Source organism: Hyperoodon ampullatus (genome assembly GCF_949752795.1).
Source record: "Hyperoodon ampullatus genome assembly, chromosome: 7".
Lineage (NCBI taxonomy): Eukaryota > Metazoa > Chordata > Mammalia > Artiodactyla > Ziphiidae > Hyperoodon > Hyperoodon ampullatus.
Genome location: NC_136920.1, coordinates 81420037 through 81443998, shown reverse-complemented (window position 1 = coordinate 81443998; position 23962 = coordinate 81420037).

Genomic DNA, 23962 nt, shown 5'->3' with positions numbered 1-23962 from the left:
CCGACAGCTGTAGAAATCAAGCTATGCAAGCGAGAGGCATATCGTTGCCCTTCCCTCTGCGTAGAAAGAGTTGACCCCAACCGTCTGGGCTGTGTTATGTGGCTCGGAAAACAAAGAGGGGACTCACAGCACACACGCTCTCCCTCAGAAGGGAATTCTCTCAGGCCTACGGAAAGCCGTACGGGGGTTAAAGCACTCTCTCGAGTCAGGGTTCATGGAGGTGGCTGCACCCCAAACTTTGCTGCTGGGAGACACTCGTGCTTACCTTGAGGCTAGGGGTCGCATTTACTCCGCACTTTAGCTAGGGCAAGCGTGGGATGAACTCCTAGCAAGGCCCTGGAGACCACCTGGTTTCGTAGGAGAAAAGGCACTTTCTTCACTGAGGCATTCCTACAAGTGACTAGCAGACGGGTAACAGCAATGTCTTTCAGTCAGCCTTGAGGCCGCCACTACCTCCTTCCAAATGGGGAAAACACTGCCTTTTCCCAGGCTTCTCAATTACAACCTGGCTCACCCAGCACATGGACCTCTCTTCTCTGACAACCCAAAGGAGACCCTTGGAACACAATTCGGCCTTCTGCGATGCAACTTTTGGATGCAGTGTGTTCTGCATGTGGTGAATGGCATAATCCTCTGAAAGCCCTCAGGAGGCCTAGGTGACTTTGGATGTTCCAGATGCCTAGCAATGCTCAGGGTGAATCTCCACTTCCTTTCGGGCTGGACCTAATGTCTAGTTTTCCGTGTCACTTAGAGGGCCGTCGAGCAGGAGTCCCCACACTGAATTGGAGCCCCGGTGGTTTCTCTCAGGGCAGCGTAGGTTTCCTCAACGTGGCAGACCCGCATGGAAAGAAAGGCTGCCAAGAACCGTGTTCCTGAGGCTCTTTCCAAGCTATGGAACGCTAGCCATAGGAGAACACCTTCTTAGTGCCCGGCCCTTCCAACTGCACAGTGAGGGATGTTCCCAGAGCTGTGTAGCCCTTGACTCTGCTCAGAAGGCTTTTGGTACACACTGTACTTCCTTGGAAAGACGTGCCCACGTGAGAGTCTTGAGCGCTCTGAGGCATACTAAAGCTGAAGCCGTCCATTGACTAAGACTTCCTGCAAACTGGTGCACCCGTATCTCTCTGGTCGTGGGAAAAGGTGCACCTGACCTCCAGACTAGAGGACACATAGAGTTGGCACTCTAACTACAGTATGCCCTGCGGTGAGCGCCCAGGAAGGAACGGCAAGCACCTGGTTTCTTTTGGAAAACCTCACTGCTCCTCAGAGGCATGCGTGGAGTGAATAGTATCCTGCTTGTGTGGTTTTCAGACAGCTTGGAAGCTGCACCGAAGTTGCTTTCCAAAGGGGGAAAGTCGAGCTTCTGCCACATTCTCTGGATTCCAACGTGACACCACAGCACAGTTCCCGGCCCTCTCTGACTGACGACTGGAGACTTGGAGCCACACTGGGCCTTTCTATGCTCACACCTGGTTGGACGCGGGGTGTTTTTGCATGCCACGAGTAGCATTACCCGCTTAATGACTTAGTCAGGCCTAGGTGACTTCGGATCGTCCAAACGCCTCCCAATTGTACCGGTTTTCCTGTATTTTCTCTCAGGCTGGACCTACAGTGTACCTTGCGTCACAACAGAGAGAGGACAGGTAAGAGTGGCCAGGATGCACTTGAGGCCCAGGGATTCTTTCAGTGCAGTTCAGAAGGCCTCCGCAGTGGGAGAGCCACGTTGAATGTAATACTGGCAGAAATGCTGTCCTGGGGCTGCCCGACAGCTGTAGAAATCAAGCTATGCAAGCGAGAGGCAGATCGTTGCCCTTCCCTCTGCGTAGAAAGAGTTGACCCCAACCGTCTGGGCTGTGTTATGTGGCTCGGAAAACAAAGAGGGGACTCACAGCACACACGTTCTCCCTCAGAAGGGAATTCTCTCAGGCCTACGGAAAGCCGTACGGGGGTTAAAGCACTCTCTCGAGTCAGGGTTCATGGAGGTGGCTGCACCCCAAACTTTGCTGCTGGGAGACACTCGTGCTTACCTTGAGGCTAGGGGTCGCATTTACTCCGCACTTTAGCTAGGGCAAGCGTGGGATGAACTCCTACCAAGGCCCTGGAGACCACCTGGTTTCGTAGGAGAAAAGGCACTTTCTTCACTGAGGCATTCCTACAAGTGACTAGCAGACGGGTAACAGCAATGTCTTTCAGTCAGCCTTGAGGCCGCCACTACCTCCTTCCAAATGGGGAAAACACTGCCTTTTCCCAGGCTTCTCAATTACAACCTGGCTCACCCAGCACATGTACCTCTCTTCTCTGACAACCCAAAGGAGACCCTTGGAACACAATTCGGCCTTCTGCGATGCAACTTTTGGATGCAGTGTGTTCTGCATGTGGTGAATGGCATAATCCTCTGAAAGCCCTCAGGAGGCCTAGGTGACTTTGGATGTTCCAGATGCCTAGCAATGCTCAGGGTGAATCTCCACTTCCTTTCGGGCTGGACCTAATGTCTAGTTTTCCGTGTCACTTAGAGGGCCGTCGAGCAGGAGTCCCCACACTGAATTGGAGCCCCGGTGGTTTCTCTCAGGGCAGCGTAGGTTTCCTCAACGTGGCAGACCCGCATGGAAAGAAAGGCTGCCAAGAACCGTGTTCCTGAGGCTCTTTCCAAGCTATGGAACGCTAGCCATAGGAGAACACCTTCTTAGTGCCCGGCCCTTCCAACTGCACAGTGAGGGATGTTCCCAGAGCTGTGTAGCCCTTGACTCTGCTCAGAAGGCTTTTGGTACACACTGTACTTCCTTGGAAAGACGTGCCCACGTGAGAGTCTTGAGCGCTCTGAGGCATACTAAAGCTGAAGCCGTCCATTGACTAAGACTTCCTGCAAACTGGTGCACCCGTATCTCTCTGGTCGTGGGAAAAGGTGCACCTGACCTCCAGACTAGAGGACACATAGAGTTGGCACTCTAACTACAGTATGCCCTGCGGTGAGCGCCCAGGAAGGAACGGCAAGCACCTGGTTTCTTTTGGAAAACCTCACTGCTCCTCAGAGGCATGCGTGGAGTGAATAGTATCCTGCTTGTGTGGTTTTCAGACAGCTTGGAAGCTGCACCGAAGTTGCTTTCCAAAGGGGGAAAGTCGAGCTTCTGCCACATTCTCTGGATTCCAACGTGACACCACAGCACAGTTCCCGGCCCTCTCTGACTGACGACTGGAGACTTGGAGCCACACTGGGCCTTTCTATGCTCACACCTGGTTGGACGCGGGGTGTTTTTGCATGCCACGAGTAGCATTACCCGCTTAATGACTTAGTCAGGCCTAGGTGACTTCGGATCGTCCAAACGCCTCCCAATTGTACCGGTTTTCCTGTATTTTCTCTCAGGCTGGACCTACAGTGTACCTTGCGTCACAACAGAGAGAGGACAGGTAAGAGTGGCCAGGATGCACTTGAGGCCCAGGGATTCTTTCAGTGCAGTTCAGAAGGCCTCCGCAGTGGGAGAGCCACGTTGAATGTAATACTGGCAGAAATGCTGTCCTGGGGCTGCCCGACAGCTGTAGAAATCAAGCTATGCAAGCGAGAGGCAGATCGTTGCCCTTCCCTCTGCGTAGAAAGAGTTGACCCCAACCGTCTGGGCTGTGTTATGTGGCTCGGAAAACAAAGAGGGGACTCACAGCACACACGTTCTCCCTCAGAAGGGAATTCTCTCAGGCCTACGGAAAGCCGTACGGGGGTTAAAGCACTCTCTCGAGTCAGGGTTCATGGAGGTGGCTGCACCCCAAACTTTGCTGCTGGGAGACACTCGTGCTTACCTTGAGGCTAGGGGTCGCATTTACTCCGCACTTTAGCTAGGGCAAGCGTGGGATGAACTCCTACCAAGGCCCTGGAGACCACCTGGTTTCGTAGGAGAAAAGGCACTTTCTTCACTGAGGCATTCCTACAAGTGACTAGCAGACGGGTAACAGCAATGTCTTTCAGTCAGCCTTGAGGCCGCCACTACCTCCTTCCAAATGGGGAAAACACTGCCTTTTCCCAGGCTTCTCAATTACAACCTGGCTCACCCAGCACATGTACCTCTCTTCTCTGACAACCCAAAGGAGACCCTTGGAACACAATTCGGCCTTCTGCGATGCAACTTTTGGATGCAGTGTGTTCTGCATGTGGTGAATGGCATAATCCTCTGAAAGCCCTCAGGAGGCCTAGGTGACTTTGGATGTTCCAGATGCCTAGCAATGCTCAGGGTGAATCTCCACTTCCTTTCGGGCTGGACCTAATGTCTAGTTTTCCGTGTCACTTAGAGGGCCGTCGAGCAGGAGTCCCCACACTGAATTGGAGCCCCGGTGGTTTCTCTCAGGGCAGCGTAGGTTTCCTCAACGTGGCAGACCCGCATGGAAAGAAAGGCTGCCAAGAACCGTGTTCCTGAGGCTCTTTCCAAGCTGTGGAACGCTAGCCATAGGAGAACACCTTCTTAGTGCCCGGCCCTTCCAACTGCACAGTGAGGGATGTTCCCAGAGCTGTGTAGCCCTTGACTCTGCTCAGAAGGCTTTTGGTACACAGTGTACTTCCTTGGAAAGACGTGCCCACGTGAGAGTCTTGAGCGCTCTGAGGCATACTAAAGCTGAAGCCGTCCATTGACTAAGACTTCCTGCAAACTGGTGCACCCGTATTTCTCTGGTCGTGGGAAAAGGTGCACCTGACCTCCAGACTAGAGGACACATAGAGTTGGCACTCTAACTACAGTATGCCCTGCGGTGAGCGCCCAGGAAGGAATGGCAAGCACCTGGTTTCTTTTGGAAAACCTCACTGCTCCTCAGAGGCATCCGTGGAGTGAATAGTATCCTGCTGGTGTGGTTTTCAGGCAGCTTGGAAGCTGCACCGAAGTTGCTTTCCAAAGGGGGAAAGTCGGGCTTCTGCCACATGCTCCGGTTTCCAACGTGACCCCACAGCGCAGTTCCCGGCCCTCTCTGACTGACGACTGGAGACTTGGAGCCACACTGGGCCTTTCTATGCTCACACCTGGTTGGACGCGGGGTGTTTTTGCATGCCACGAGTAGCATTACCCGCTTAATGACTTAGTCAGGCCTAGGTGGCTTCGGATCGTCCAAACACCTCCCAATTGTACCGGTTTTCCTGTATTTTCTCTCAGGCTGGACCTACAGTGTACCTTGCGTCACAACAGAGAGAGGACAGGTAAGAGTGGCCAGGATGCACTTGAGGCCCAGGGATTCTTTCAGTGCAGTTCAGAGGGCCTCCGCAGAGGGAGAGCCACGTTGAATGTAATACTGGCAGAAACGCTGTCCTGGGGCTGCCCGACAGCTGTAGAAATCAAGCTATGCAAGCGAGAGGCAGATCGTTGCCCTTCCCTCTGCGTAGAAAGAGTTGACCCCAACCGTCTGGGCTGTGTTATGTGGCTCGGAGAACAAAGAGGGGACTCACAGCACACACGCTCTCCCTCAGAAGGGAATTCTCTCAGGCCTACGGAAAGCCATACGGGGGTTAAAGCACTCTCTCGAGTCAGGGTTCATGGAGGTGGCTGCAACCCAAACTTTGCTGCTGGGAGACACTCGTGCTTACCTTGAGGCTAGGGGTCGCATTTACTCCGCACTTTAGCTAGGGCAAGCGTGGGATGAACTCCTACCAAGGCCCTGGAGACCACCTGGTTTCGTAGGAGAAAAGGCACTTTCTTCACTGAGGCATTCCTACAAGTGACTAGCAGACGGGTAACAGCAATGTCTTTCAGTCAGCCTTGAGGCCGCCACTACCTCCTTCCAAATGGGGAAAACACTGCCTTTTCCCAGGCTTCTCAATTACAACCTGGCTCACCCAGCACATGGACCTCTCTTCTCTGACAACCCAAAGGAGACCCTTGGAACACAATTCGGCCTTCTGCGATGCAACTTTTGGATGCAGTGTGTTCTGCATGGGGTGAATGGCATAATCCTCTGAAAGCCCTCAGGAGGCCTAGGTGACTTTGGATGTTCCAGATGCCTAGCAATGCTCAGGGTGAATCTCCACTTCCTTTCGGGCTGGACCTAATGTCTAGTTTTCCGTGTCACTTAGAGGGCCGTCGAGCAGGAGTCCCCACACTGAATTGGAGCCCCGGTGGTTTCTCTCAGGGCAGCGTAGGTTTCCTCAACGTGGCAGACCCGCATGGAAAGAAAGGCTGCCAAGAACCGTGTTCCTGAGGCTCTTTCCAAGCTGTGGAACGCTAGCCATAGGAGAACACCTTCTTAGTGCCCGGCCCTTCCAACTGCACAGTGAGGGATGTTCCCAGAGCTGTGTAGCCCTTGACTCTGCTCAGAAGGCTTTTGGTACACAGTGTACTTCCTTGGAAAGACGTGCCCACGTGAGAGTCTTGAGCGCTCTGAGGCATACTAAAGCTGAAGCCGTCCATTGACTAAGACTTCCTGCAAACTGGTGCACCCGTATCTCTCTGGTCGTGGGAAAAGGTGCACCTGACCTCCAGACTAGAGGACACATAGAGTTGGCACTCTAACTACAGTATGCCCTGCGGTGAGCGCCCAGGAAGGAACGGCAAGCACCTGGTTTCTTTTGGAAAACCTCACTGCTCCTCAGAGGCATCCGTGGAGTGAATAGTATCCTGCTGGTGTGGTTTTCAGGCAGCTTGGAAGCTGCACCGAAGTTGCTTTCCAAAGGGGGAAAGTCGGGCTTCTGCCACATGCTCCGGTTTCCAACGTGACCCCACAGCGCAGTTCCCGGCCCTCTCTGACTGACGACTGGAGACTTGGAGCCACACTGGGCCTTTCTATGCTCACACCTGGTTGGACGCGGGGTGTTTTTGCATGCCATGAGTAGCATTACCCGCTTAATGACTTAGTCAGGCCTAGGTGACTTCGGATCGTCCAAACACCTCCCAATTGTACCGGTTTTCCTGTATTTTCTCTCAGGCTGGACCTACAGTGTACCTTGCGTCACAACAGAGAGAGGACAGGTAAGAGTGGCCAGGATGCACTTGAGGCCCAGGGATTCTTTCAGTGCAGTTCAGAGGGCCTCCGCAGAGGGAGAGCCACGTTGAATGTAATACTGGCAGAAACGCTGTCCTGGGGCTGCCCGACAGCTGTAGAAATCAAGCTATGCAAGCGAGAGGCAGATCGTTGCCCTTCCCTCTGCATAGAAAGAGTTGACCCCAACCGTCTAGGCTGTGTTATGTGGCTCGGAAAACAAAGAGGGGACTCACAGCACACACGCTCTCCCTCAGAAGGGAATTCTCTCAGGCCTACGGAAAGCCGTACGGGGGTTAAAGCACTCTCTCGAGTCAGGGTTCATGGAGGTGGCTGCACCACAAACTTTGCTGCTGGGAGACACTCGTGCTTACCTTGAGGCTAGGGGTCGCATTTACTCCGCACTTTAGCTAGGGCAAGCGTGGGATGAACTCCTAGAAGGCCCTGGAGACCACCTGGTTTCGTTGGAGAAAAGGCACTTTCCTCACTGAGGCATTCCTACAAGTGACCAGCAGACGGGTAACAGCAATGTCTTTCAGTCAGCCTTGAGGCCGCCACTACCTCCTTCCAAATGGGGAAAACACTGCCTTTTCCCAGGCTTCTCAATTACAACCTGGCTCACCCAGCACATGTACCTCTCTTCTCTGACAACCCAAAGGAGACCCTTGGAACACAATTCGGCTTTCTGCGATGCAACTTTTGGATGCAGTGTGTTCTGCATGTGGTGAATGGCATAATCCTCTGAAAGCCCGCAGGAGGCCTAGGTGACTTTGGATGTTCCAGATGCCTAGCAATGCTCAGGGTGAATCTCCACTTCCTTTCGGGCTGGACCTAATGTCTAGTTTTCCGTGTCACTTAGAGGGCCGTCGAGCAGGAGTCCCCACACTGAATTGGAGCCCCGGTGGTTTCTCTCAGGGCAGCGTAGGTTTCCTCAATGTGGCAGACCCGCATGGAAAGAAAGGCTGCCAAGAACCGTGTTCCTGAGGCTCTTTCCAAGCTGTGGAACGCTAGCCATAGGAGAACACCTTCTTAGTTCCCGGCCCTTCCAACTGCACAGTGAGGGATGTTCCCAGAGCTGTGTAGCCCTTGACTCTGCTCAGAAGGCTTTTGGTACACAGTGTACTTCCTTGGAAAGACGTGCCCACGTGAGAGTCTTGAGCACTCTGAGGCATACTAAAGCTGAAGCCGTCCATTGACTAAGACTTCCTGCAGACTGGTGCACCCGTATCTCTCTGGTCGTGGGAAAAGATGCACCTGACCTCCAGACTAGAGGACACATAGAGTTGGCACTCTAACTACAGTATGCCCTGCAGTGAGCGCCCAGGAAGGAACGGCAAGCACCTGGTTTCTTTTGGAAAACCTCACTGCTCCTCAGAGGCATCCGTGGAGTGAATAGTATCCTGCTGGTGTGGTTTTCAGGCAGCTTGGAAGCTGCACCGAAGTTGCTTTCCAAAGGGGGAAAGTCGGGCTTCTGCCACATGCTCCGGTTTCCAACGTGACCCCACAGCGCAGTTCCCGGCCCTCTCTGACTGACGACTGGAGACTTGGAGCCACACTGGGCCTTTATATGCTCACACCTGGTTGGACGCGGGGTGTTTTTGCATGCCATGAGTAGCATTACCCGCTTAATGACTTAGTCAGGCCTAGGTGACTTCGGATCGTCCAAACGCCTCCCAATTGTACCGGTTTTCCTGTATTTTCTCTCAGGCTGGACCTACAGTGTACCTTGCGTCACAACAGAGAGAGGACAGGTAAGAGTGTCCAGGATGCCCTTGAGGCCCAGGGATACTTTCAGTGCAGTTCAGAGGGCCTACGCAGAGGGAGAGCCACGTTGAATGTAATACTGGCAGAAACGCTGTCCTGGGGCTGCCCGACAGCTGTAGAAATCAAGCTATGCAAGCGAGAGGCAGATCGTTGCCCTTCCCTCTGCGTAGAAAGAGTTGACCCCAACCGTCTGGGCTGTGTTATGTGGCTCGGAAAACAAAGAGGGGACTCACAGCACACACGCTCTCCCTCAGAAGGGAATTCTCTCAGGCCTACGGAAAGCCGTACGGGGGTTAAAGCACTCTCTCGAGTCAGGGTTCATGGAGGTGGCTGCACCCCAAACTTTGCTGCTGGGAGACACTCGTGCTTACCTTGAGGCTAGGGGTCGCATTTACTCCGCACTTTAGCTAGGGCAAGCGTGGGATGAACTCCTACCAAGGCCCTGGAGACCACCTGGTTTCGTAGGAGAAAAGGCACTTTCTTCACTGAGGCATTCCTACAAGTGACTAGCAGACGGGTAACAGCAATGTCTTTCAGTCAGCCTTGAGGCCGCCACTACCTCCTTCCAAATGGGGAAAACACTGCCTTTTCCCAGGCTTCTCAATTACAACCTGGCTCACCCAGCACATGTACCTCTCTTCTCTGACAACCCAAAGGAGACCCTTGGAACACAATTCGGCCTTCTGCGATGCAACTTTTGGATGCAGTGTGTTCTGCATGTGGTGAATGGCATAATCCTCTGAAAGCCCTCAGGAGGCCTAGGTGACTTTGGATGTTCCAGATGCCTAGCAATGCTCAGGGTGAATCTCCACTTCCTTTCGGGCTGGACCTAATGTCTAGTTTTCCGTGTCACTTAGAGGGCCGTCGAGCAGGAGTCCCCACACTGAATTGGAGCCCCGGTGGTTTCTCTCAGGGCAGCGTAGGTTTCCTCAACGTGGCAGACCCGCATGGAAAGAAAGGCTGCCAAGAACCGTGTTCCTGAGGCTCTTTCCAAGCTGTGGAACGCTAGCCATAGGAGAACACCTTCTTAGTGCCCGGCCCTTCCAACTGCACAGTGAGGGATGTTCCCAGAGCTGTGTAGCCCTTGACTCTGCTCAGAAGGCTTTTGGTACACACTGTACTTCCTTGGAAAGACGTGCCCACGTGAGAGTCTTGAGCGCTCTGAGGCATACTAAAGCTGAAGCCGTCCATTGACTAAGACTTCCTGCAAACTGGTGCACCCGTATCTCTCTGGTCATGGGAAAAGGTGCACCTGACCTCCAGACTAGAGGACACATAGAGTTGGCACTCTAACTACAGTATGCCCTGCGGTGAGCGCCCAGGAAGGAACGGCAAGCACCTGGTTTCTTTTGGAAAACCTCACTGCTCCTCAGAGGCATCCGTGGAGTGAATAGTATCCTGCTGGTGTGGTTTTCAGGCAGCTTGGAAGCTGCACCGAAGTTGCTTTCCAAAGGGGGAAAGTCGGGCTTCTGCCACATGCTCCGGTTTCCAACGTGACCCCACAGCACAGTTCCCGACCCTCTCTGACTGACGACTGGAGACTTGGAGCCACACTGGGCCTTTCTATGCTCACACCTGGTTGGACGCGGGGTGTTTTTGCATGCCACGAGTAGCATTACCCGCTTAATGACTTAGTCAGGCCTAGGTGACTTCAGATCGTCCAAACGCCTCCCAATTGTACCGGTTTTCCTGTATTTTCTCTCAGGCTGGACCTACAGTGTACCTTGCGTCACAACAGAGAGAGGACAGGTAAGAGTGGCCAGGATGCACTTGAAGCCCAGGGATTCTTTCAGTGCAGTTCAGAGGGCCTCCGCAGAGGGAGAGCCACGTTGAATGTAATACTGGCAGAAACGTTGTCCTGGGGCTGCCTGACAGCTGTAGAAATCAAGCTATGCAAGCGAGAGGCAGATCGTTGCCCTTCCCTCTGCGTAGAAAGAGTTGACCCCAACCGTCTGGGCTGTGTTATGTGGCTCGGAAAACAAAGAGGGGACTCACAGCACACACGTTCTCCCTCAGAAGGGAATTCTCTCAGGCCTACGGAAAGCCGTACGGGGGTTAAAGCACTCTCTCGAGTCAGGGTTCATGGAGGTGGCTGCACCCCAAACTTTGCTGCTGGGAGACACTCGTGCTTACCTTGAGGCTAGGGGTCGCATTTACTCCGCACTTTAGCTAGGGCAAGCGTGGGATGAACTCCTACCAAGGCCCTGGAGACCACCTGGTTTCGTAGGAGAAAAGGCACTTTCTTCACTGAGGCATTCCTACAAGTGACTAGCAGACGGGTAACAGCAATGTCTTTCAGTCAGCCTTGAGGCCGCCACTACCTCCTTCCAAATGGGGAAAACACTGCCTTTTCCCAGGCTTCTCAATTACAACCTGGCTCACCCAGCACATGTACCTCTCTTCTCTGACAACCCAAAGGAGACCCTTGGAACACAATTCGGCCTTCTGCGATGCAACTTTTGGATGCAGTGTGTTCTGCATGTGGTGAATGGCATAATCCTCTGAAAGCCCGCAGGAGGCCTAGGTGACTTTGGATGTTCCAGATGCCTAGCAATGCTCAGGGTGAATCTCCACTTCCTTTCGGGCTGGACCTAATGTCTAGTTTTCCGTGTCACTTAGAGGGCCGTCGAGCAGGAGTCCCCACACTGAATTGGAGCCCCGGTGGTTTCTCTCAGGGCAGCGTAGGTTTCCTCAACGTGGCAGACCCGCATGGAAAGAAAGGCTGCCAAGAACCGTGTTCCTGAGGCTCTTTCCAAGCTGTGGAACGCTAGCCATAGGAGAACACCTTCTTTGTTCCCCGCCCTTCCAACTGCACAGTGAGGGATCTTCCCAGAGCTGTGTAGCCCTTGACTCTGCTCAGAAGGCTTTTGGTACACACTGTACTTCCTTGGAAAGACGTGCCCACGTGAGAGTCTTGAGCGCTCTGAGGCATACTAAAGCTGAAGCCGTCCATTGACTAAGACTTCCTGCAAACTGGTGCACCCGTATCTCTCTGGTCGTGGGAAAAGGTGCACCTGACCTCCAGACTAGAGGACACATAGAGTTGGCACTCTAACTAAAGTATGCCCTGCGGTGAGCGCCCAGGAAGGAACGGCAAGCACCTGGTTTCTTTTGGAAAACCTCACTGCTCCTCAGAGGCATCCGTGGAGTGAATAGTATCCTGCTGGTGTGGTTTTCAGACAGCTTGGAAGCTGCACCGAAGTTGCTTTCCAAAGGGGGAAATTCGAGCTTCTGCCACATGCTCCGGTTTCCAACGTGACCCCACAGCGCAGTTCCCGGCCCTCTCTGACTGACGACTGGAGACTTGGAGCCACACTGGGCCTTTCTATGCTCACACCTGGTTGGACGCGGGGTGTTTTTGCATGCCACGAGTAGCATTACCTGCTTAATGACTTAGTCAGGCCTAGGTGACTTCGGATCGTCCAAACGCCTCCCAATTGTACCGGTTTTCCTGTATTTTCTCTCAGGCTGGACCTACAGTGTACCTTGCGTCACAACAGAGAGAGGACAGGTAAGAGTGGCCAGGATGCACTTGAGGCCCAGGGATTCTTTCAGTGCAGTTCAGAAGGCCTCCGCAGTGGGAGAGCCACGTTGAATGTAATACTGGCAGAAACGCTGTCCTGGGGCTGCCCGACAGCTGTAGAAATCAAGCTATGCAAGCGAGAGGCAGATCGTTGCCCTTCCCTCTGCGTAGAAAGAGTTGACCCCAACCGTCTGGGCTGTGTTATGTGGCTCGGAAAACAATGAGGGGACTCACAGCACACACGCTCTCCCTCAGAAGGGAATTCTCTCAGGCCTACGGAAAGCCGTACGGGGGTTAAAGCACTCTCTCGAGTCAGGGTTCATGGAGGTGGCTGCACCCCAAACTTTGCTGCTGGGAGACACTCGTGCTTACCTTGAGGCTAGGGGTCGCATTTACTCCGCACTTTAGCTAGGGCAAGCGTGGGATGAACTCCTAGCAAGGCCCTGGAGACCACCTGGTTTCGTAGGAGAAAAGGCACTTTCTTCACTGAGGCATTCCTACAAGTGACTAGCAGACGGGTAACAGCAATGTCTTTCAGTCAGCCTTGAGGCCGCCACTACCTCCTTCCAAATGGGGAAAACACTGCCTTTTCCCAGGCTTCTCAATTACAACCTGGCTCACCCAGCACATGTACCTCTCTTCTCTGACAACCCAAAGGAGACCCTTGGAACACAATTCGGCCTTCTGCGATGCAACTTTTGGATGCAGTGTGTTCTGCATGTGGTGAATGGCATAATCCTCTGAAAGCCCTCAGGAGGCCTAGGTGACTTTGGATGTTCCAGATGCCTAGCAATGCTCAGGGTGAATCTCCACTTCCTTTTGGGCTGGACCTAATGTCTAGTTTTCCGTGTCACTTAGAGGGCCGTCGAGCAGGAGTCCCCACACTGAATTGGAGCCCCGGTGGTTTCTCTCAGGGCAGCGTAGGTTTCCTCAACGTGGCAGACCCGCATGGAAAGAAAGGCTGCCAAGAACCGTGTTCCTGAGGCTCTTTCCAAGCTGTGGAACGCTAGCCATAGGAGAACACCTTCTTAGTGCCCGGCCCTTCCAACTGCACAGTGAGGGATGTTCCCAGAGCTGTGTAGCCCTTGACTCTGCTCAGAAGGCTTTTGGTACACACTGTACTTCCTTGGAAAGACGTGCCCACATGAGAGTCTTGAGCGCTCTGAGGCATACTAAAGCTGAAGCCGTCCATTGACTAAGACTTCCTGCAAACTGGTGCACCCGTATCTCTCTGGTCGTGGGAAAAGGTGCACCTGACCTCCAGACTAGAGGACACATAGAGTTGGCACTCTAACTACAGTATGCCCTGCGGTGAGCGCCCAGGAAGGAACGGCAAGCACCTGGTTTCTTTTGGAAAACCTCACTGCTCCTCAGAGGCATCCGTGGAGTGAATAGTATCCTGCTGGTGTGGTTTTCAGACACCTTGGAAGCTGCACCGAAGTTGCTTTCCAAAGGGGGAAATTCGGGCTTCTGCCACATGGTCCGGTTTCCAACGTGACCCCACAGCACAGTTCGTGGCCCTCTCTGACTGACGACTGGAGACTTGGAGCCACACTGGGCCTTTCTATGCTCACACCTGGTTGGACGCGGGGTGTTTTTGCATGCCACGAGTAGCATTACCCGCTTAATGACTTAGTCAGGCCTAGGTGACTTCGGATCGTCCAAACGCCTCCCAATTGTACCGGTTTTCCTGTATTTTCTCTCAGGCTGGACCTACAGTGTACCTTGAGTCACAACATAGAGAGGACAGGTAAGAGTGGCCAGGATGCACTTGAGGCCCAGGGATTCTTTCAGTGCAGTTCAGAAGGCCTCCGCAGAGGGAGAGCCACGTTAATGTAATACTGGCAGAAACGCTGTCCTGGGGCTGCCCGACAGCTGTAGAAATCAAGCTATGCAAGCGAGAGGCAGATCGTTGCCCTTCCCTCTGCGTAGAAAGAGTTGACCCCAACCGTCTGGGCTGTGTTATGTGGCTCGGAAAACAAAGAGGGGACTCACAGCACACACGCTCTCCCTCAGAAGGGAATTCTCTCAGGCCTACGGAAAGCCATACGGGGGTTAAGGCACTCTCTCGAGTCAGGGTTCATGGAGGTGGCTGCACCCCAAACTTTGCTGCTGGGAGACACTCGTGCTTACCTTGAGTCTAGGGGTCGCATTTACTCTGCACTTTAGCAAGGGCAAGCGTGGGATGAACTCCTAGCAAGGCCCTGGAGACCACCTGGTTTCGTTGGAGAAAAGGCACTTTCCTCACTGAGGCATTCCTACAAGTGACTAGCAGACGGGTAACAGCAATGTCTTTCAGTCAGCCTTGAGGCCGCCACTACCTCTTTCCAAATGGGGAAAACACTGCCTTTTCCCAGGCTTCTGAATTACAACCTGGCTCACCCAGCACATGGACCTCTCTTCTCTGACAACCCAAAGGAGACCCTTGGAACACAATTCGGCCTTCTGCGATGCAACTTTTGGATGCAGTGTGTTCTGCATGTGGTGAATGGCATAATCCTCTGAAAGCCCTCAGGAGGCCTAGGTGACTTTGGATGTTCCAGATGCCTAGCAATGCTCAGGGTGAATCTCCACTTCCTTTCGGGCTGGACCTAATGTCTAGTTTTCCGTGTCACTTAGAGGGCCGTCGAGCAGGAGTCCCCACACTGAATTGGAGCCCCGGTGGTTTCTCTCAGGGCAGCGTAGGTTTCCTCAACGTGGCAGACCCGCATGGAAAGAAAGGCTGCCAAGAACCGTGTTCCTGAGGCTCTTTCCAAGCTGTGGAACGCTAGCCATAGGAGAACACCTTCTTAGTGCCCGGCCCTTCCAACTGCACAGTGAGGGATGTTCCCAGAGCTGTGTAGCCCTTGACTCTGCTCAGAAGGCTTTTGGTACACAGTGTACTTCCTTGGAAAGACGTGCCCACGTGAGAGTCTTGAGCGCTCTGAGGCATACTAAAGCTGAAGCCGTCCATTGACTAAGACTTCCTGCAAACTGGTGCACCCGTATCTCTCTGGTCGTGGGAAAAGGTGCACCTGACCTCGAGACTAGAGGACACATAGAGTTGGCACTCTAACTAAAGTATGCCCTGCGGTGAGCGCCCAGGAAGGAACGGCAAGCACCTGGTTTCTTTTGGAAAACCTCACTGCTCCTCAGAGGCATCCGTGGAGTGAATAGTATCCTGCTGGTGTGGTTTTCAGACAGCTTGGAAGCTGCACCGAAGTTGCTTTCCAAAGGGGGAAAGTCGAGCTTCTGCCACATGCTCTGGTTTCCAACGTGACACCACAGCACAGTTCCCGGCCCTCTCTGACTGACGACTGGAGACTTGGAGCCACACTGGGCCTTTCTATGCTCACACCTGGTTGGACGCGGGGTGTTTTTGCATGCCACGAGTAGCATTACCCGCTTAATGACTTAGTCAGGCCTAGGTGACTTCGGATCGTCCAAACGCCTCCCAATTGTACCGGTTTTCCTGTATTTTCTCTCAGGCTGGACCTACAGTGTACCTTGCGTCACAACAGAGAGAGGACAGGTAAGAGTGGCCAGGATGCACTTGAGGCCCAGGCATTCTTTCAGTGCAGTTCAGAGGGCCTCCACAGAGGGAGAGCCACGTTGAATGTAATACTGGCAGAATCGCTGTCCTGGGGCTGCCCGACAGCTGTAGAAATCAAGCTATGCAAGCGAGAGGCAGATCGTTGCCCTTTCCTCTGCATAGGAGGAGTTGACCCACACAGTCTGGGCTGTGTTATGTGGCTCGGAAATCAAAGAGGGGACTCACAGCACACACGCTCTCCCTCAGAAGGGAATTCTCTCAGACCTACGGAAAGCCGTACGGGGGTTAAAGCACTCTCTCGAGTCAGGGTTCATGGAGGTGGCTGCACCCCAAACTTTGCTGCTGGGAGACACTCGTGCTTACCTTGAGGCTAGGGGTCGCATTTACTCCGCACTTTAGCTAGGGCAAGCGTGGGATGAACTCCTAGCAAGGCCCTGGAGACCACCTGGTTTCGTAGGAGAAAAGGCACTTTCTTCACTGAGGCATTCCTACAAGTGACTAGCAGACGGGTAACAGCAATGTCTTTCAGTCAGCCTTGAGGCCGCCACTACCTCCTTCCAAATGGGGAAAACACTGCCTTTTCCCAGGCTTCTCAATTACAACCTGGCTCACCCAGCACATGTACCTCTCTTCTCTGACAACCCAAAGGAGACCCTTGGAACACAATTCGGCCTTCTGCGATGCAACTTTTGGATGCAGTGTGTTCTGCATGTGGTGAATGGCATAATCCTCTGAAAGCCCTCAGGAGGCCTAGGTGACTTTGGATGTTCCAGATGCCTAGCAATGCTCAGGGTGAATCTCCACTTCCTTTCGGGCTGGACCTAATGTCTAGTTTTCCGTGTCACTTAGAGGGCCGTCGAGCAGGAGTCCCCACACTGAATTGGAGCCCCGGTGGTTTCTCTCAGGGCAGCGTAGGTTTCCTCAACGTGGCAGACCCGCATGGAAAGAAAGGCTGCCAAGAACCGTGTTCCTGAGGCTCTTTCCAAGCTGTGGAACGCTAGCCATAGGAGAACACCTTCTTAGTTCCCGGCCCTTCCAACTGCACAGTGAGGGATGTTCCCAGAGCTGTGTAGCCCTTGACTCTGCTCAGAAGGCTTTTGGTACACAGTGTACTTCCTTGGAAAGACGTGCCCACGTGAGAGTCTTGAGCGCTCTGAGGCATACTAAAGCTGAAGCCGTCCATTGACTAAGACTTCCTGCAAACTGGTGCACCCGTATCTCTCTGGTCGTGGGAAAAGGTGCACCTGACCTCCAGACTAGAGGACACATAGAGTTGGCACTCTAACTACAGTATGCCCTGCGGTGAGCGCCCAGGAAGGAACGGCAAGCACCTGGTTTCTTTTGGAAAACCTCACTGCTCCTCAGAGGCATCCGTGGAGTGAATAGTATCCTGCTGGTGTGGTTTTCAGACACCTTGGAAGCTGCACCGAAGTTGCTTTCCAAAGGGGGAAAGTCGGGCTTCTGCCACATGCTCCGGTTTCCAACGTGACCCCACAGCACAGTTCGCGGCCCTCTCTGACTGACGACTGGAGACTTGGAGCCACACTGGGCCTTTCTATGCTCACACCTGGTTGGACGCGGGGTGTTTTTGCATGCCACGAGTAGCATTACCCGCTTAATGACTTAGTCAGGCCTAGGTGACTTCGGATCGTCCAAACGCCTCCCAATTGTACCGGTTTTCCTGTATTTTCTCTCAGGCTGGACCTACAGTGTACCTTGAGTCACAACATAGAGAGGACAGGTAAGAGTGGCCAGGAAGCACTTGAGGCCCAGGGATTCTTTCAGTGCAGTTCAGAAGGCCTCCGCAGAGGGAGCGCCACGTTAATGTAATACTGGCAGAAACGCTGTCCTGGGGCTGCCCGACAGCTGTAGAAATCAAGCTATGCAAGCGAGAGGCAGATCGTTGCCCTTCCCTCTGTGTAGAAAGAGTTGACCCCAACCGTCTGGGCTGTGTTATGTGGCTCGGAAAACAAAGAGGGGACTCACAGCACACACGCTCTCCCTCAGAAGGGAATTCTCTCAGGCCTACGGAAAGCCATACGGGGGTTAAGGCACTCTCTCGAGTCAGGGTTCATGGAGGTGGCTGCACCCCAAACTTTGCTGCTGGGAGACACTCGTGCTTACCTTGAGTCTAGGGGTCGCATTTACTCTGCACTTTAGCAAGGGCAAGCGTGGGATGAACTCCTAGCAAGGCCCTGGAGACCACCTGGTTTCGTTGGAGAAAAGGCACTTTCCTCACTGAGGCATTCCTACAAGTGACTAGCAGACGGGTAACAGCAATGTCTTTCAGTCAGCCTTGAGGCCGCCACTACCTCTTTCCAAATGGGGAAAACACTGCCTTTTCCCAGGCTTCTGAATTACAACCTGGCTCACCCAGCACATGGACCTCTCTTCTCTGACAACCCAAAGGAGACCCTTGGAACACAATTCGGCCTTCTGCGATGCAACTTTTGGATGCAGTGTGTTCTGCATGTGGTGAATGGCATAATCCTCTGAAAGCCCTCAGGAGGCCTAGGTGACTTTGGATGTTCCAGATGCCTAGCAATGCTCAGGGTGAATCTCCACTTCCTTTCGGGCTGGACCTAATGTCTAGTTTTCCGTGTCACTTAGAGGGCCGTCGAGCAGGAGTCCCCACACTGAATTGGAGCCCCGGTGGTTTCTCTCAGGGCAGCGTAGGTTTCCTCAACGTGGCAGACCCGCATGGAAAGAAAGGCTGCCAAGAACCGTGTTCCTGAGGCTCTTTCCAAGCTGTGGAACGCTAGCCATAGGAGAACACCTTCTTAGTGCCCGGCCCTTCCAACTGCACAGTGAGGGATGTTCCCAGAGCTGTGTAGCCCTTGACTCTGCTCAGAAGGCTTTTGGTACACAGTGTACTTCCTTGGAAAGACGTGCCCACGTGAGAGTCTTGAGCGCTCTGAGGCATACTAAAGCTGAAGCCGTCCATTGACTAAGACTTCCTGCAAACTGGTGCACCCGTATCTCTCTGGTCGTGGGAAAAGGTGCACCTGACCTCGAGACTAGAGGACACATAGAGTTGGCACTCTAACTACAGTATGCCCTGCGGTGAGCGCCCAGGAAGGAACGGCAAGCACCTGGTTTCTTTTGGAAAACCTCACTGCTCCTCAGAGGCATCCGTGGAGTGAATAGTATCCTGCTGGTGTGGTTTTCAGACAGCTTGGAAGCTGCACCGAAGTTGCTTTCCATAGGGGGAAAGTCGAGCTTCTGCCACATGCTCTGGTTTCCAACGTGACACCACAGCACAGTTCCCGGCCCTCTCTGACTGACGACTGGAGACTTGGAGCCACACTGGGCCTTTCTATGCTCACACCTGGTTGGACGCGGGGTGTTTTTGCATGCCACGAGTAGCATTACCCGCTTAATGACTTAGTCAGGCCTAGGTGACTTCGGATCGTCCAAACGCCTCCCAATTGTACCGGTTTTCCTGTATTTTCTCTCAGGCTGGACCTACAGTGTACCTTGCGTCACAACAGAGAGAGGACAGGTAAGAGTGGCCAGGATGCACTTGAGGCCCAGGCATTCTTTCAGTGCAGTTCAGAGGGCCTCCACAGAGGGAGAGCCACGTTGAATGTAATACTGGCAGAATCGCTGTCCTGGGGCTGCCCGACAGCTGTAGAAATCAAGCTATGCAAGCGAGAGGCAGATCGTTGCCCTTTCCTCTGCATAGGAGGAGTTGACCCACACAGTCTGGGCTGTGTTATGTGGCTCGGAAATCAAAGAGGGGACTCACAGCACACACGCTCTCCCTCAGAAGGGAATTCTCTCAGACCTACGGAAAGCCGTACGGGGGTTAAAGCACTCTCTCGAGTCAGGGTTCATGGAGGTGGCTGCACCCCAAACTTTGCTGCTGGGAGACACTCGTGCTTACCTTGAGGCTAGGGGTCGCATTTACTCCGCACTTTAGCTAGGGCAAGCGTGGGATGAACTCCTAGCAAGGCCCTGGAGACCACCTGGTTTCGTAGGAGAAAAGGCACTTTCTTCACTGAGGCATTCCTACAAGTGACTAGCAGACGGGTAACAGCAATGTCTTTCAGTCAGCCTTGAGGCCGCCACTACCTCCTTCCAAATGGGGAAAACACTGCCTTTTCCCAGGCTTCTCAATTACAACCTGGCTCACCCAGCACATGTACCTCTCTTCTCTGACAACCCAAAGGAGACCCTTGGAACACAATTCGGCCTTCTGCGATGCAACTTTTGGATGCAGTGTGTTCTGCATGTGGTGAATGGCATAATCCTCTGAAAGCCCTCAGGAGGCCTAGGTGACTTTGGATGTTCCAGATGCCTAGCAATGCTCAGGGTGAATCTCCACTTCCTTTTGGGCTGGACCTAATGTCTAGTTTTCCGTGTCACTTAGAGGGCCGTCGAGCAGGAGTCCCCACACTGAATTGGAGCCCCGGTGGTTTCTCTCAGGGCAGCGTAGGTTTCCTCAACGTGGCAGACCCGCATGGAAAGAAAGGCTGCCAAGAACCGTGTTCCTGAGGCTCTTTCCAAGCTGTGGAACGCTAGCCATAGGAGAACACCTTCTTAGTGCCCGGCCCTTCCAACTGCACAGTGAGGGATGTTCCCAGAGCTGTGTAGCCCTTGACTCTGCTCAGAAGGCTTTTGGTACACACTGTACTTCCTTGGAAAGACGTGCCCACATGAGAGTCTTGAGCGCTCTGAGGCATACTAAAGCTGAAGCCGTCCATTGACTAAGACTTCCTGCAAACTGGTGCACCCGTATCTCTCTGGTCGTGGGAAAAGGTGCACCTGACCTCCAGACTAGAGGACACATAGAGTTGGCACTCTAACTACAGTATGCCCTGCGGTGAGCGCCCAGGAAGGAACGGCAAGCACCTGGTTTCTTTTGGAAAACCTCACTGCTCCTCAGAGGCATCCGTGGAGTGAATAGTATCCTGCTGGTGTGGTTTTCAGACACCTTGGAAGCTGCACCGAAGTTGCTTTCCAAAGGGGGAAATTCGGGCTTCTGCCACATGGTCCGGTTTCCAACGTGACCCCACAGCACAGTTCGTGGCCCTCTCTGACTGACGACTGGAGACTTGGAGCCACACTGGGCCTTTCTATGCTCACACCTGGTTGGACGCGGGGTGTTTTTGCATGCCACGAGTAGCATTACCCGCTTAATGACTTAGTCAGGCCTAGGTGACTTCGGATCGTCCAAACGCCTCCCAATTGTACCGGTTTTCCTGTATTTTCTCTCAGGCTGGACCTACAGTGTACCTTGAGTCACAACATAGAGAGGACAGGTAAGAGTGGCCAGGATGCACTTGAGGCCCAGGGATTCTTTCAGTGCAGTTCAGAAGGCCTCCGCAGAGGGAGAGCCACGTTAATGTAATACTGGCAGAAACGCTGTCCTGGGGCTGCCCGACAGCTGTAGAAATCAAGCTATGCAAGCGAGAGGCAGATCGTTGCCCTTCCCTCTGCGTAGAAAGAGTTGACCCCAACCGTCTGGGCTGTGTTATGTGGCTCGGAAAACAAAGAGGGGACTCACAGCACACACGCTCTCCCTCAGAAGGGAATTCTCTCAGGCCTACGGAAAGCCATACGGGGGTTAAGGCACTCTCTCGAGTCAGGGTTCATGGAGGTGGCTGCACCCCAAACTTTGCTGCTGGGAGACACTCGTGCTTACCTTGAGTCTAGGGGTCGCATTTACTCTGCACTTTAGCAAGGGCAAGCGTGGGATGAACTCCTAGCAAGGCCCTGGAGACCACCTGGTTTCGTTGGAGAAAAGGCACTTTCCTCACTGAGGCATTCCTACAAGTGACTAGCAGACGGGTAACAGCAATGTCTTTCAGTCAGCCTTGAGGCCGCCACTACCTCTTTCCAAATGGGGAAAACACTGCCTTTTCCCAGGCTTCTGAATTACAACCTGGCTCACCCAGCACATGGACCTCTCTTCTCTGACAACCCAAAGGAGACCCTTGGAACACAATTCGGCCTTCTGCGATGCAACTTTTGGATGCAGTGTGTTCTGCATGTGGTGAATGGCATAATCCTCTGAAAGCCCTCAGGAGGCCTAGGTGACTTTGGATGTTCCAGATGCCTAGCAATGCTCAGGGTGAATCTCCACTTCCTTTCGGGCTGGACCTAATGTCTAGTTTTCCGTGTCACTTAGAGGGCCGTCGAGCAGGAGTCCCCACACTGAATTGGAGCCCCGGTGGTTTCTCTCAGGGCAGCGTAGGTTTCCTCAACGTGGCAGACCCGCATGGAAAGAAAGGCTGCCAAGAACCGTGTTCCTGAGGCTCTTTCCAAGCTGTGGAACGCTAGCCATAGGAGAACACCTTCTTAGTGCCCGGCCCTTCCAACTGCACAGTGAGGGATGTTCCCAGAGCTGTGTAGCCCTTGACTCTGCTCAGAAGGCTTTTGGTACACAGTGTACTTCCTTGGAAAGACGTGCCCACGTGAGAGTCTTGAGCGCTCTGAGGCATACTAAAGCTGAAGCCGTCCATTGACTAAGACTTCCTGCAAACTGGTGCACCCGTATCTCTCTGGTCGTGGGAAAAGGTGCACCTGACCTCGAGACTAGAGGACACATAGAGTTGGCACTCTAACTAAAGTATGCCCTGCGGTGAGCGCCCAGGAAGGAACGGCAAGCACCTGGTTTCTTTTGGAAAACCTCACTGCTCCTCAGAGGCATCCGTGGAGTGAATAGTATCCTGCTGGTGTGGTTTTCAGACAGCTTGGAAGCTGCACCGAAGTTGCTTTCCAAAGGGGGAAAGTCGAGCTTCTGCCACATGCTCTGGTTTCCAACGTGACACCACAGCACAGTTCCCGGCCCTCTCTGACTGACGACTGGAGACTTGGAGCCACACTGGGCCTTTCTATGCTCACACCTGGTTGGACGCGGGGTGTTTTTGCATGCCACGAGTAGCATTACCCGCTTAATGACTTAGTCAGGCCTAGGTGACTTCGGATCGTCCAAACGCCTCCCAATTGTACCGGTTTTCCTGTATTTTCTCTCAGGCTGGACCTACAGTGTACCTTGCGTCACAACAGAGAGAGGACAGGTAAGAGTGGCCAGGATGCACTTGAGGCCCAGGCATTCTTTCAGTGCAGTTCAGAGGGCCTCCACAGAGGGAGAGCCACGTTGAATGTAATACTGGCAGAATCGCTGTCCTGGGGCTGCCCGACAGCTGTAGAAATCAAGCTATGCAAGCGAGAGGCAGATCGTTGCCCTTTCCTCTGCATAGGAGGAGTTGACCCACACAGTCTGGGCTGTGTTATGTGGCTCGGAAATCAAAGAGGGGACTCACAGCACACACGCTCTCCCTCAGAAGGGAATTCTCTCAGACCTACGGAAAGCCGTACGGGGGTTAAAGCACTCTCTCGAGTCAGGGTTCATGGAGGTGGCTGCACCCCAAACTTTGCTGCTGGGAGACACTCGTGCTTACCTTGAGGCTAGGGGTCGCATTTACTCCGCACTTTAGCTAGGGCAAGCGTGGGATGAACTCCTAGCAAGGCCCTGGAGACCACCTGGTTTCGTAGGAGAAAAGGCACTTTCTTCACTGAGGCATTCCTACAAGTGACTAGCAGACGGGTAACAGCAATGTCTTTCAGTCAGCCTTGAGGCCGCCACTACCTCCTTCCAAATGGGGAAAACACTGCCTTTTCCCAGGCTTCTCAATTACAACCTGGCTCACCCAGCACATGTACCTCTCTTCTCTGACAACCCAAAGGAGACCCTTGGAACACAATTCGGCCTTCTGCGATGCAACTTTTGGATGCAGTGTGTTCTGCATGTGGTGAATGGCATAATCCTCTGAAAGCCCTCAGGAGGCCTAGGTGACTTTGGATGTTCCAGATGCCTAGCAATGCTCAGGGTGAATCTCCACTTCCTTTCGGGCTGGACCTAATGTCTAGTTTTCCGTGTCACTTAGAGGGCCGTCGAGCAGGAGTCCCCACACTGAATTGGAGCCCCGGTGGTTTCTCTCAGGGCAGCGTAGGTTTCCTCAACGTGGCAGACCCGCATGGAAAGAAAGGCTGCCAAGAACCGTGTTCCTGAGGCTCTTTCCAAGCTGTGGAACGCTAGCCATAGGAGAACACCTTCTTAGTTCCCGGCCCTTCCAACTGCACAGTGAGGGATGTTCCCAGAGCTGTGTAGCCCTTGACTCTGCTCAGAAGGCTTTTGGTACACAGTGTACTTCCTTGGAAAGACGTGCCCACGTGAGAGTCTTGAGCGCTCTGAG